The sequence below is a fragment of the Hippocampus zosterae genome, chromosome 15 (genome assembly GCF_025434085.1).
Source record: "Hippocampus zosterae strain Florida chromosome 15, ASM2543408v3, whole genome shotgun sequence".
NCBI lineage: Eukaryota > Metazoa > Chordata > Actinopteri > Syngnathiformes > Syngnathidae > Hippocampus > Hippocampus zosterae.
In genome coordinates, this window is record NC_067465.1 from 7973750 (window position 1) to 7987058 (window position 13309).

Here is a 13309-nt window from a genome sequence, read left to right on the forward strand (position 1 = left end):
ACTAATTACATAATGACCAACAGGTGTGCAGCTGCAGGGGGAGCCCTACAGTGCCACCTGTTGGTCCCAAACCGAATCATGACAGTTATTTGTTGATAACGTTTTTCTTTTCTTTTTTTTTGTGCTTGGGCCTGAAAACAGGTTTTGGTCTTTGGTTTCATTGTATACATAGTTCAGTATTGTATAATAACTGTAAAAAAAATACAGCTATCGCTGGTTCTTTTTGGAACGTAACCCCCGCGATAAATGAGGGATTACTGTATAAGGGAAAACAACTCAGTAAATTGTTTTGGGGCAAACAACTAGCTTGTTTTGTTGTGCAAATTAACATTTTTACCATAAAATTTGTATGCAACAAAATCATGTGTAGTCTACCATTTCATCCGTTTCCATACTCGCATCTTTGACGTGACAATCATCGCTCGTGTCACTCTCCACTTCATCTCTACAGCGCCCCCCCTCCCCCCCAACACCCCGACTCGTCTGACACTGACAGCAGTGCTACTTCTAATGGGGAGTAAGTCTGTCAAGTGCTGGTTACGCACATTCTGTGTCCACTCGCCGTATGTGTACACGGTGGCTTGAGGATTTGACTCAGCATGCAAAAAATTCAAAATTAACTCAAATTGGGTGAGATCGATAACCCAGCGCTGGGTCCAAAAGTAACCGAGACAATGCTGGGTTATTTTTAGACCCATTGTGTTGAGGATTTGATCCAGTACGTTGGGTTAAGATTTTGATCCAACAAAGAGAGGAAAATTGTCCTTAATGATGAGTTAAAGCAGGGGCGTCAAACTCATTTTTGTCGCGGGCCACGTTTTAGTTACCGTTTTCCTTGCAGGGCCGTTATGACTGAAACCATATAAAGAAGTCAAGACTAACGGTTTATTCATTCATATTTATTGTTTAAAAGTTACTGGAATGGGAGGTTTGGTAACAAGAAAATGCTTACAGTATGCTTACAGCTCTTATTTATTACAAATGAGAGTTTGAAATTTTGGTCGAGATTTTAGCAAGCATCATGAAAGTTGACATCTTTAATTTGTTTTCACAGGCCACATCAAATGTTGTGGCGGGCCAGCTCTGGCCCCCGGGCCTTCAGTTTGACACCAGTGAGTTAAAGGAACCCAGAAATGGCTTACCGGGTTATCAATACAGCTATGGGTAAGAACAACAGATTTTATTCCCAACATTTTGGAAGAAGTAACTTGCCCCTGTGAGGGGTTGCTGCAGAAAGTCAACTGCATGATGTTTTTGGCTTCCTGATGTCATCTATTCATTTTCCATGACCAGGACTTAAACCCCAATCTCTATTTCCAAAGTCTGCGGTGTTACCCTCTGAGATACGAATGTTACCGTTAATGTACTTCAACTTCAGCGAACAAAATAGTGACCAAAATCCAATCGGCTGGGTCAAAATAATGAACCCAATCTTAGATAAAAGTCACCCAATCTGCTCAACTCGCCAGCAAGTCGGTTAGGAAACCAACCCTGGATTTTTATTTAGTTCTTTATTTTTGTGTATGCGTATCATTGACAACATTGGTCACCAGCAATCTGTAAGAGACTAATTAGGGACATTAAAGCACAAAAAGAATAAATGAATAAAAAAAAGAGAATCCGTGCTGGTCGTCTGGCACCGGGTCACACCTCAGTGGATCCCTGAGTCCAATTTATCATGTGAGGAAAATCTATAGAGTAAGTGAAAAGAAGGAGGGAGTGACTAGGAGGAGGCAGTGAAGGATGACTCGACACAGACATGCGCATCAAATGAAAGTCAAATCAAAAGTGGGCCGTCACTTGATCAATTATGCCACTCAAAACGGCCTTTAGCGGCTCGCTCGCACCCAAGCGCCGACGTGGCCATTCGCTCGGTGCATAAACTGGACGCTCATCTCATTGATTTGATACAATGATGCCACTCACCCACATCGATGGCTGAGATTAAAAACAAACGTCTCAATAGAAATTCATCCGAGTTTTTTTTTTTTGGTCTTTTGAAAAAGTTTGAGTGATGAAGGACCAATTCTTGTTGAGGAAGGAAAATAATGATGTGCCGGCAAATGCGCGGCTCGTCACTCACCTCGCTGCCAGGTGAGGAGATAGATGGCCCGTAAACCTCCGAGCACTCGTCCACGAATCGTCCCGAAAAGTCTAAAAAATAAAAAAAAAATGCCTGTAAGGTCCCACCAAAATGGCAACAAGAGCTCACTTCAGATGGCCCGTTTCGATTTTTGGTGGTTAACTTCTTTTGGCAGTTTTTACAGTATGACCAAAATATGGCATAAAAAAAATTCTAACATTCATAAAGGCTTTATGATGCGTTTGATTGCATATTTATAATTACATTAATTTGGTGTTTTTATTTTACCTTTTAGCAGTGCATATTTAAAATTCATTCCATTTGGTATTTTACTTTATTTGAACTTTTTACGATTTTGAAAATATATATATTTTTTGTATTGTTTACATTTTATTTATTTTATTATTGTCGCCATGTTTGGGTGAAAAATGAGCTCAATGGGAATGTAATGTAGAGCAACAAACACTTCCAATGTCAAGGCAAAATTTTGGTATTGGACCAAGTTTAACTGCACAGATATACCTAATGAAGTGGCCGGCAAATTCATACATGAGACCTTAAAAGCAAAAAACAAAACAAAACAAAACTGTCACTGCTAATAAGCGCCATCATCTGGAATGGTCAAGTGAAGGAGATAGATGCCCCATGAATAATGTAGGGCAGCTTTTCAAGCAGCACTAATCAATGTTGCATATGATAATGAGAAAAGTGTTTTCTTAAACCCTCAGTAGGCTTCTTTCTTTCGTTCTTTTTTTTCACTTTTTGGATCAGGTTAGCACATTGGCCTCACAGTGCAGAAGTGCAGGGTTCGATTCCAGCTTCAGCCTGCGTGGTTTTTTTCCGGGTACTCTGGTTTGCTCCCACGTTCCAAAAACGTGCATGGCAAGCGATGGGTTAAGAATAAAATCAAGGGAAGGGATTTGGATTGGTTTACAAAACAAAGGCAGTTCTTCACACCTTTGGCTGGTCGTTAGCAGCCTGGTCCCCCACAGGGGGACAGTCTTGGGGGGTGATCCCAGGAGGTCCCAAAAATGGACACCCATGGGTATGCCAGTGCATGAATAGACTGTCTATCATTGGGAAGCTGAACCAACACTCAGCTTCACCTGCTCGGACATCTGCTGGCTCAAACCAGAAAGGATTGTGCAACATATCCTGACTCAACGTTGTCTGGAAGACATGGTCCTTCAACCGGTTCAAACCGGAGAAGATTGCTCAACGTGTCCTCCCATCTAGTGAAAAAGAACATTCGAGAACAACATCTGACTTTCGGTTAGATATGAGCCCCATCACAGGGGTCAGAGCGAATAAAAAGGGATAGATGGCGAAATCGAAAAGGACTCGAGCTTGGAGGAACTTCCCCATTTTTACCACCGGCGCTCCGGCGTCTGGGAAGCATCCTTTGCAAATTCTCCTTTCTCTCCCCTTTTGAACTTCCTTAAAAATCTTCCTCCGTTTCGCTTTTATGGTGAATTTCCCCTTTTCTATTCTTTACCCAAGATGACCCCTGTATTGAACTCTTATGGAGATTTTATCCGATGCAGTGCATTTTTCTGCAAAGTGGAGATTTATTTGTATGGATTTATATAACGACTCTAATAAGAACGAGCTCGAACGAAGCCGTCACAGATTGGTAAGGATGCATGAACCACAAGATAAAAAGTGTTCTCTCCTATTGCAAAATAAAATAACTGATAACGATAATATCGTCGATTAAGACTAACAAATTAGACTTCTAATTAGGCAAGGTGAACCTCGGGAGCGTTTTAGAGACCTGATCAATCTGTGAAAGGCACACCTGTCATGATTCTGTTTATGACCAACAGGTGGCACTGGAGGGCTCTCCCTGCGGCTGCGCACCTGTTTGTCGTTATGTAATTATTGCTTTGAAAGGATCTCCCAACACAACCACTCAGTGTCGGGTCATTGTTTGTTTATTTGTTGCCGTTGTGTATGTTTGTCATGTTTAGGTCATGTTTTTGGTCATGTTTCTATTATTGATCATTTTTTTTGCTTCAGTCATGGTTTTTGTTTGCTACTTTGGATTCGTTTTGTTCTTAGGACTTTGTTTTGGATTTAGTTTTCTGTGTTTTATCAATACACTTCTTCAAGTACACCCTGTTCCTCCATCCTGCCTGTTTTTTGGGGTCCACCACCACCTCACAACGTGACAACACCGATGATAGACAAAGCAAATGATTGGAACCGCATATACTCAATGAGGTTTTTATTTTATTATTTTTCTCATTATACTCCATCCATCCATCCATCCATTTTCTGGACCGCTTAATCCTCACTAGGGTCGCGGGGGGTGCTGGAGCCTATCCCAGCTGTCTGCGGGCAGTAGGCGGGGGACACCCTGGATCAGTTGCCAGCCAATCGCAGGGCACACAGAGACGAACAACCATCCACACTCACATTCACACCTAGGGACAATTTAGAGCGTCCAATCAGCCTACCATGCATGTTTTTGGAATGTGGGAGGAAACCGGAGCACCCGGAGAAAACCCACGCAGGCCCGGGGAGAACATGCAAACTCCACACAGGGAGGCCGGAGCTGGAATCGAACCCGGTACCTCTGCACTGTGAAGCCGACGTGCTAACCACTGGTCGCCACCGGGCCGCACCTCATTATACTCATTACAATATATTTTCCTTGTACTACTCTCTTATTGTAATACATCTATCATGTATCTCTCATTTTTCTCCTCATAGTCTATCCTTTAATTCTTTCTTCAAAATACGTTTTGTTTTTATTATCTTGAGACAACCGGAAAACTTTATAATCAACATGAATTTAATCCTTTATTCCGATTTCGATGTCCGTGATTACTGCTGTGACTTCTCAGCGACTGGCTGGTTTGCTACATGTAAAAATTAATATTAAATCATCGATTATAGATGAAACCCTTGTCCTCTTTTATGATAATAAAAGCATCACCATCACACCCTCCGACAAAGTGTGAAAGAAATTACTTTTTTATTCCCGGTTCGATTCCCGTCGCTAACACAGGTTAACGGAAAACTCAAAAACTGTCCCAAGATGTGAGTGTCAGCGCGGATGGGTGTTCGTCCATGTTTATGACTCTATCTTAATATAATCACATCTCGTATGCGTGTTGAAGTACGGCAACGAATGCCGAGCTGCGTTCATAACGTTTGTTGACATTTTAGTGTTGTTTCTTCTGTCATATAAAAATGGCAGCGTTAATCACCTTGGAGAAAAGAACACATTTTCAGTGGGTGAGGGTGGCGAGCAAGAGGGAGAATATAGTACATAAAGGCGCACTGTGACATACTGCCGTGGCTGTGAGTCAGTCCGCGGGTACTTGTTTGCTTGCCTCTTTTCTTTTTCACTCTGTCTTTTTTTTCCTCCACACAGTTCCTGTGAGTTGGGCAAACCTCGTGGACCACGGCCGTTTCAAAAGCCCACCAACCACCGCTACTACAATCATCCACAAAAAAAAAAAAACATCATTTCAAACAGGGGCTGAATTGAAGGGGTGTCCATTGTTGACTTTCATGTGCGGCAAAGTGTACTCACCTCGGTCCCAAAAGTCATGAAAGATTCCTCCGGCGGGCCTGACAGCCGCTTTTGACGTTCATTTACAGCCAGTCAAGGCAGCGGTCCCTTGAGGAGAGGGAAGGCGGGGTGGTGGGTGTCTCATGATTCCTGACATCTGGACAAGCAGATGTTCAGAGGACATGAATAAAACATGGCGCACGGATTGTCTAATAGAATGTGTGAGGGTGCGAGAAGTCCACAAGACGGAGATGAGAGAGAGAGAGAGGGATGCTGCATGAAATATGGATGGCGTGTATGAAGGCTTGGGGTGGGGTGGGGTGGGGTGAGGTGGGGTGGGGTGTCTCTTTTGGGGAGGGGTCACAGTTCGGTGGATCCTCGAGTGGGTCTTTCATTAGCCAGGAGACGTAGCCATTTCATTAGGTACACTTGCAAGTTTAAAAACCAGGCCTTTACTAAAATACGTCCATCACTATAAAGTTACCCGCGTTGCATTGATGTTAGCCGTATGAGTGGGTCATAATATTAGGAACAGATCCTAAATTTATTGTTAAATGAGCAAATCTAAACATGAACATCTTTTGACATTTATGGATGCGGCTTCAAAAATATTTGTCCCTTTACAAAAACGCAAATGGCGGGATTTAAATCGTTTGCTTTTTGCTCCCATTCTAGAACTTAATTTCTGCTGGCACCAAACAAGCTTTGAAATGTTTTTTTGCGGGAGGGGAGTTGCCCATGCGGTATCAACTTCCCCACGTGTAACAAAAAGACGCAAAAAATTCTTTACAGATGATGTAAATATTTCCTTTGTGTAAAGAAAGTTTACCACTACAGCACCATTTTGTTTTATTATTTTTGAACAACTGTACCATGAATCTAATCAGAAATATACTCTAAATATTGCGAATGGAGTTAAAAAAATAGCTTTGTTTGTTATTTCAAAATGACATTTCCAAGCGACCCCCAAATTTAAGACTCATTTTGTATTCAATGGATATAAAAAGTCTCTACACCTCTGTGTTTCGGGCAAGAGGGCGGTGTACATTCTCGACAGCACAAGGCAATATGAGTCACACAGTAGCAAGAAATAAATAAAGTTCTCAATGTATTGGATTTTGCGAGTATAGCTAATGAAGCGGTCCGGACATAGTCAAGGTGGGACGCATTTATTATTGTGATACACCTGTGGACATGATGACAGAAGGTGTTGGAGGAGGTGGGAGACAACAGAAGGTGACACTGCTGCTCTCTCATAAAAGCTTTGAAAGATACTGTATGGAAATAAATAAATGAGTGTGCATATTGAGTTTTATTTTTTCAGGGGCATTGGGGACTTGTTTACTGTGTAAACTCTGTAAAAGCTGTGATGCAGTCGGCATGGATTGCGCACACCATTACAGTGGCACCTTCAGCATGAAACTTAGCAATTGCTGTCCATTCCGGGGCCAGACTGTTGTCACTATAACTTCTCTTAAGAATTTTCTACATTGGAGCCATTGCTCAGTTTAATGCAAGCACACAATTTGAAACAGCATAAATGGGCTAATGAAACTAACATTTTTGTCCTGATAGTATAAGTTAAATTGATGTTGCAAAACATTTAAACAGCCAATGTAACAATACTCACAGGCATAATTCTTTACCTTCTGTAAAAAACAAACAAACAAACAAACAAAAACTAACATTAATGAAGCTTAATTATTTGTGAAACTCTTTTTCATGCAGAGCAAGCAGGGTACCCAGGGAGGAACTGTGGTGCTGCATGAGGATATCTGGAGTGACAGAGAATTATGTTAGAATAGTCCAGGACGTGAGTGTAGCAGAACATTGGTCAGGTGTGCTGTAGAAGAAGGTGGGAGTGCATCAGGGATCAACTCTAAGCCCTTTCCTCTTTGCAATCGTGATGGACAGGCTGACAGATGAGGTTAGACTGGAATCCACGTGGACCATGATGTTGGCAAATGACATTGTGATGAGTAATGGAAGCAGGGAGCAGGTGGAGGAACATTTAGAAAGGTGGAGGTATGCTTTGGAAAGGAGAGAAATGAAGATTATCAGAAGTAAAACTGAATATATGCGTGTGAACGAGAGGGCTGGAAGAGGAAGAGGAGGACTTTAAATTCTTTGTACTTTGGGGTTCTATTTTTGTGTCTAGTGCAAGTCCGGCAAGAGGTTTGGTCTAAATCTGTGCAGGGGCAGGCTAGACTAAATTGTGGTATTTTCGCAGACCTCCGCAAGCAGGTGTATTTATAAGGGGGCTTTCTTGTGCCATTGTGGGTGTTTTGTAATTTAATAATTCTTGCCTTGTGTTGTTATCACCTGCCTCATAGTGTACATATGTACGTATGAATGCTTTACCTTGCAAAATCCCTAACTATGGATTAGACAAATCCATTGAGTTTAAAAAAATATATATATATTTTTTAAAACAACAAAACATACTGTTTAATAACCAAACACACTCATCAAAGGATAAATGTCAGGCTGTCTTCTTTTGTTACATGTCAGTGTTTCATAATTATTTGTCCTTTAGTTGCACACATTCTCCTCCTTCCTTCCATCTCTCTTGTTCTGCTGCTTGCATGAAGGCCAAAGCAAAAAGCTGTACTCGACAGCGCCGCTCCACAGGGGGGGACAGAACGAATTGCCATATCACGCCACCCACTCAAAGCTGCTCCTGTGTCCTTCGCCGAGACGCAATCATGGTTGAGGTGGAGCAGCTGTAATTATGATTGTTTATCAGGATTAGAAATTTGAAAAAAAAAAAAACAATTATTTGTTCATTCAAGAGACAAATCAAGTCAATTGTTTTTAAACTACACTATGGTTTCCATCCAGCTGGTCATTATTCGAGTTTGTGTATACATGGGGGCTACAGATCACAATGACCCTGCTAAACTGCAGATTTTAACTCGCCGCACCTGGGTTCTGTCCCTGTTCCCCACAAATAGGGGGTGCCCTGGTCAACGTGGGCCATTAACTGCCCACAACAGCATTTGAGTCGGACTGCCATGAAATTCTAATCTCCCCCACAAAAACTTTTATAATAGGTCCCCCAAAAATGTTCATAATATAAAATATATACATTGTATATATAACATTGTACGCACACCCTCCCCGACAATGGCCCTGCCAGCAAGCTACTGGACATGCTTTCTTTTTTTAGCACGGCTCCGGCAAGCACGGCTCATGCAGCGCTTCCAGTTACAAAACGAATTAAAAGATCAGGTTTTTTGCTATCTCCAAACCACACACGTCATCCGCCTAGGAGAGAAGGTGAATCATATGATGCGCTCACTTTGGCCATGTGAACCTGGCGGCGCAGCTCTTACCAATGAGTCTTTGGAGTTCCCGCTCACATGGCTTAGAAGTCACATGTTTTAAACGTGCTTCTCCAGAGCTTGCTGATGACCTGATCATTTTAATTAGGTGTGTTTAAGGAGGGAGACATCGAAAACACAGTGGATAGGGGCCCCTTGAGGAGCGGGGTTAGTGACCCTTGACCTTGATGACGGTTCTTTCTTTTTGGAATAAGTAGGAATAATAAGTGCAAGCAATATGATCGAATATAATAATATATTATATATATAATATATTATATATATATAATATATTATATATATAATATAATAATATAATTGGTATCAATGTTATTGTTATCATTTATTGTTTCAACCATGCTGTGATGGTTTCTTTACTTTTTGTTTTATTCATTCTCATTTTTAAACAATTGTTCTAATTATTTTATCATTTGTGCCATTTATTAAAATGATGTTATTTTGTATATTACCCTTTTCATGGTTAGGTCGTTTTTTTAAATAGATTTATTGATATCATTTTTATTTTTGTAATAATTTTGTGAGATTGTTTTTACCGTATTTTTGTTTGTTCATTCCCCAAAGTGTGCATATTAAATAGTTTTTTACTGTTGTTTTTTAATAGTTTTTTTTCATTTTCAAAATAGTGTACATTTTAAATTGTCTTCTTGGCGATCATTTTTGCATTGTTTTTGTCAGTTTCATCATTTCATCATATTCAAACATATTACACTCTGTTGTTGTCTGACTTCATACTCGTCCCATCTTCAAAAGTGACGTTTGTGTCCAATTCAAACGAGTCAAGAGCCTGCTAATATCAAAAGGGCCCGCATAAAAGTGCTTCAACATCAAAGCCTTTTTGTCAATGTTGACAGAGCGACGTGGTCTACAGGGAATCGCTCGGTGACCACAATCCAAAAAGTTTATGTCCAAGCCGTGCCGCACAATATGACCACAAAGGATTATGATAAAAAGATAGAATAAGTCGATCGATTTTCATGGAGATGTCAATCGATGGGTTGTTTGGTTTGACGCCGTCCGAGGGCGCGGTGTCACAATCTGGCGCCGGCGAGATTGAGCAGCGTCGAGGGGCTTAGTGGCAAACACAATCGAGAAGTGTAAACATTACTGAGAGGGCTTGCGAGGGGGGGGGGGGAGCGGGGTCTACGGGGGCGATCAATGGCCGCAGTCTGGGATTGATTAATTACCCCTAGAAAGAGAGTGAGGGGTGAGGGCACCAGAGAAACCTGATCAGAACAAGATTTATCACCCAATCTGCCAAGCATCCCTCCCTTTCTCTCCTCGATTCCTCTTCTATTTCATCCGTGCTCTTCTTGCCTTAAATTGGACAAGGACCGGACCACCCCCACCTTCGCCTTCCCGCTCTTTCTAAATAAAAGTCACACACAAGCATCTCATTGGACCGCCTCTCAATGGCTCTTGTGATTCATTCCAAAACCAATGGCGGAGGAGATTGTCACTCTTGTCACACGTTTTGTTTGTTAACCTTTCTCGCTGGTTTCATTTTTTTTTAAGGTGTTCCTAATTTTTTTCAGAACGGTAAACCCTCTCTTTCTTTCTTAGTTGACAGCACTGCTAATTTCCAGATTTTTTTTCCCGCAGTTAAATAACTTTGTTGACTATGTTTGGTGTAATTTCACTGTAGACCACTAGATGGCCACACTCCATTTACTTTAAAAGAAGAGCGAACATAGGAAGTATATCAAGCACGGCCTAGTTTTTCATGAGATTATTGAATGTCAAATCCTCTGATTCTGCTTTTATAACTACAGAAAACAATAACTAGGATGATTTTCTAATGGATGTGACTTACATCCTCGTTTTTACATTCAAGCTCTGTGTATCATGTATATGTCTGTTTTGTTATCATCACCAGCTGGAGTGAAAGGAGTTTCCCTCCAGCAGGCACTCCTGTTGTGCGTTTACCAATCAAGCCTGCTATGTATTTAAGGACTGCCAAGCCGCCTAGTCTCGTCGGATTATTGACCCTGCTTGCTGTTTATGATCAAGAGTTGTTTTCTGGACCTCTCGATTTCATTCTTTGCTCTGTTTTGTTATGTAAGTATTGGTATTCTGTTGATTTTGTTGATGCCCGATTTTTCCTGGCTCCTTGTTACCACCAATTTCGGTTTGTAGTTTGTCAGTGCGCATTTCTGTAAATAAATATTTTTTTGTTATCATAGTTTGTCTGAGCCTGTAGTTCTGGAATCCTTAAAACATTCTTTGGTTCAGTTCTGAACTGAATATAAAGTCCAAATTCCAGCAACACACTGACAATCGGGCCGAAAAATGAGTGCAGAGAGAATAAAAGAGTGGTCCTTGTCATAGCGTAGACAGCCACATGACAGCGCTGTCCCTCCCTGTGTGTCCTGTTAAATCGGGAGATCCGCTAATGATGACCTTTGGTGTCGGTGGGCACGCCACCCCACTTAATTCGGGGTGGGGTTGGAGAGGATAGCCGCTGGACCGAACTCTCTGAGGGCCTGCGGGTCGAGAAAAAAGATAACGACTGGCCGCAATTAGGATTCCGAGAGCCCTTTGTCAACTTTAATTGAAGCTGACAACCACTGTGGACGAAGAAGAACAAGACAGTCCCAAAGCCCTTCAAACTATATGATTCACTCTCTCACTCTCTCCCCGTACAGTCTAGCGATAGGCTCTCGCGCACATAATGCAGTGCCATCCGTCTTGGCAAAGTGCATCCTGCGCAATAAAAGGTAATTAACATCACGGTAGTTGCGTAATCTTAATACATACTGACGCTAACATAACTTGAACATGTATGAAAGAAAAGATGTAAGGCTGGAAGTAAAAAAGGATGTATGAAAGGAGAGAAGGGTAAAGGACGAGGGGAAGGATGGGAGGGAAGAAACAAGGATTGTCAGAAAGGAATGGGAGGTAATATTTAAAATAATTCTTTTGAAAAAAAGTACTGCAGTTGGTTTTATTTTGTTTTCTGCTTCCCAATATTTAAAAAAAGTCTAATTTTATTTACCAGCATAAATGTCAAGAAATTGGTAAAATTACATTCTACCACTTGCTCAAATATAAAGCTTATTTTAAAAAATACAGATTTAAAATAATTTTGCATTTAGCAATGAAAACTCCTCAACCTAGCTTCCTTAGGATCTGACCATGTTGTTTTATTTCCACTTGCTTGTGCTGAGCTCAAATTTGGATAATCGACAAACAAAAGTGTGCGGTTCTTGTATCACATTCCTTTTTTCCCACCAAGTAAGGGCAAGTTTTGCTCCTTCCACTTTTCAGCAGAGCAAATTCCTATAGAGCTGAAGAAAGTCTGCATTAGTGACAACTTGTTTCAATGACTTCCATTTCCATTAGCCACATTCACTCAGCCTTCAATGGGCTGGACGCCGCAATCAATGTGAACAATGGATGAAATGACGCCAGATGGGCGTCTCGCGGTGATTAGCTGTCACCTAACCAGTGTTCATATCGCCTGCAGCGTGCGAGGCGCAACACGTTTCACACTTATGCTTTGTTTAAATGAAGACTCGACATGACCGGACAAAAGAGTGGACAGCAAATAACCAACAACACAAAGGACAACTTCAAGTCATTTGTGGATTGGGTAAAACGGAGTGGGATGAGGGCTTTATTCGATGTAGGCTGAATATGTAAACATTTATTTCAATTATGGTGTAATCACATTTAATTGTATTTATAATTCACGCAATTATGAATATAAAAATGTATTCAATGGGATGAATGAAAAACTGATAAAAACTTGTTTTTGCAAATTTATTTCATTAGAGTGTCAGACCGTTGCTAATTTTGCAGCAAGGGTTCCCTCTATGTACGCAAAAGAATTACTGAATGAAATGTTCAACTTGCAAAACGGTCCAGCGGACAGAAGTTTTTGGGCCGCAAAGAAATCACTGATTCAAGACTGAGACTGATTCAAATTTGCTGTTGACCAGGGTTATTTAAGTCGCTTAAAAAAAGCAGTGTCAGGGACGCATATTGTGGCCAATGGATCCATTCCGTGGTATCAATGTATCGATATCCTCACGAGTATCGATCTGATATCAACTACTCTCATAAAACGTCGATACTAAGGTGATGTAGTTTGTTTTCAGTATGTTGTGAACAAAACATTGTTCGAAATAAAAATAACAGCTAAATAATTAATAGAACTTATCAAATGGTCAGCTATTGCCCTGTGTTTTCAATTTGTAAAAATGCCATAAATTTTGATCTTTTTACAGCATTTGGTCATTATTGTTTTCGGCAGAGCCTGAATTCTCAGTTTTCTTTTAAGGGATCTTTCTTCCTACTTTCTTCTTTGAAAATAATACCACAACAAAAAGAATGGTCTCTTTTGAGTCTACCGGTCATTTT

At 40.9% G+C, this 13309-nt stretch overlaps 3 long non-coding RNA genes across 3 annotated transcripts in view; 1 reads left to right on the top strand and 2 right to left on the bottom strand.

Moving 5' to 3' along the window:
• Positions 1-6080, bottom strand: LOC127616638 (uncharacterized). Its single transcript, XR_007967140.1, has 3 exons — positions 5628-6080; positions 5383-5528; positions 1-2154 (listed from the first exon to the last, which is right to left on the bottom strand). It is a non-coding gene; the product is annotated as an uncharacterized LOC127616638 (long non-coding RNA).
• The window catches only part of LOC127616637 (uncharacterized), a 10954-nt gene continuing 1207 nt past the window's right edge, over positions 3563-13309 (top strand). Inside the window, exon 1 of the long non-coding RNA XR_007967139.1 lies at positions 3563-3716. This is a non-coding gene — a long non-coding RNA (uncharacterized LOC127616637). The remainder of the gene's footprint in view (positions 3717-13309) is intronic.
• On the bottom strand, positions 3664-4973 carry LOC127616640 (uncharacterized). Its single transcript, XR_007967142.1, has 2 exons — positions 4711-4973; positions 3664-4326 (listed from the first exon to the last, which is right to left on the bottom strand). It is a non-coding gene; the product is annotated as an uncharacterized LOC127616640 (long non-coding RNA).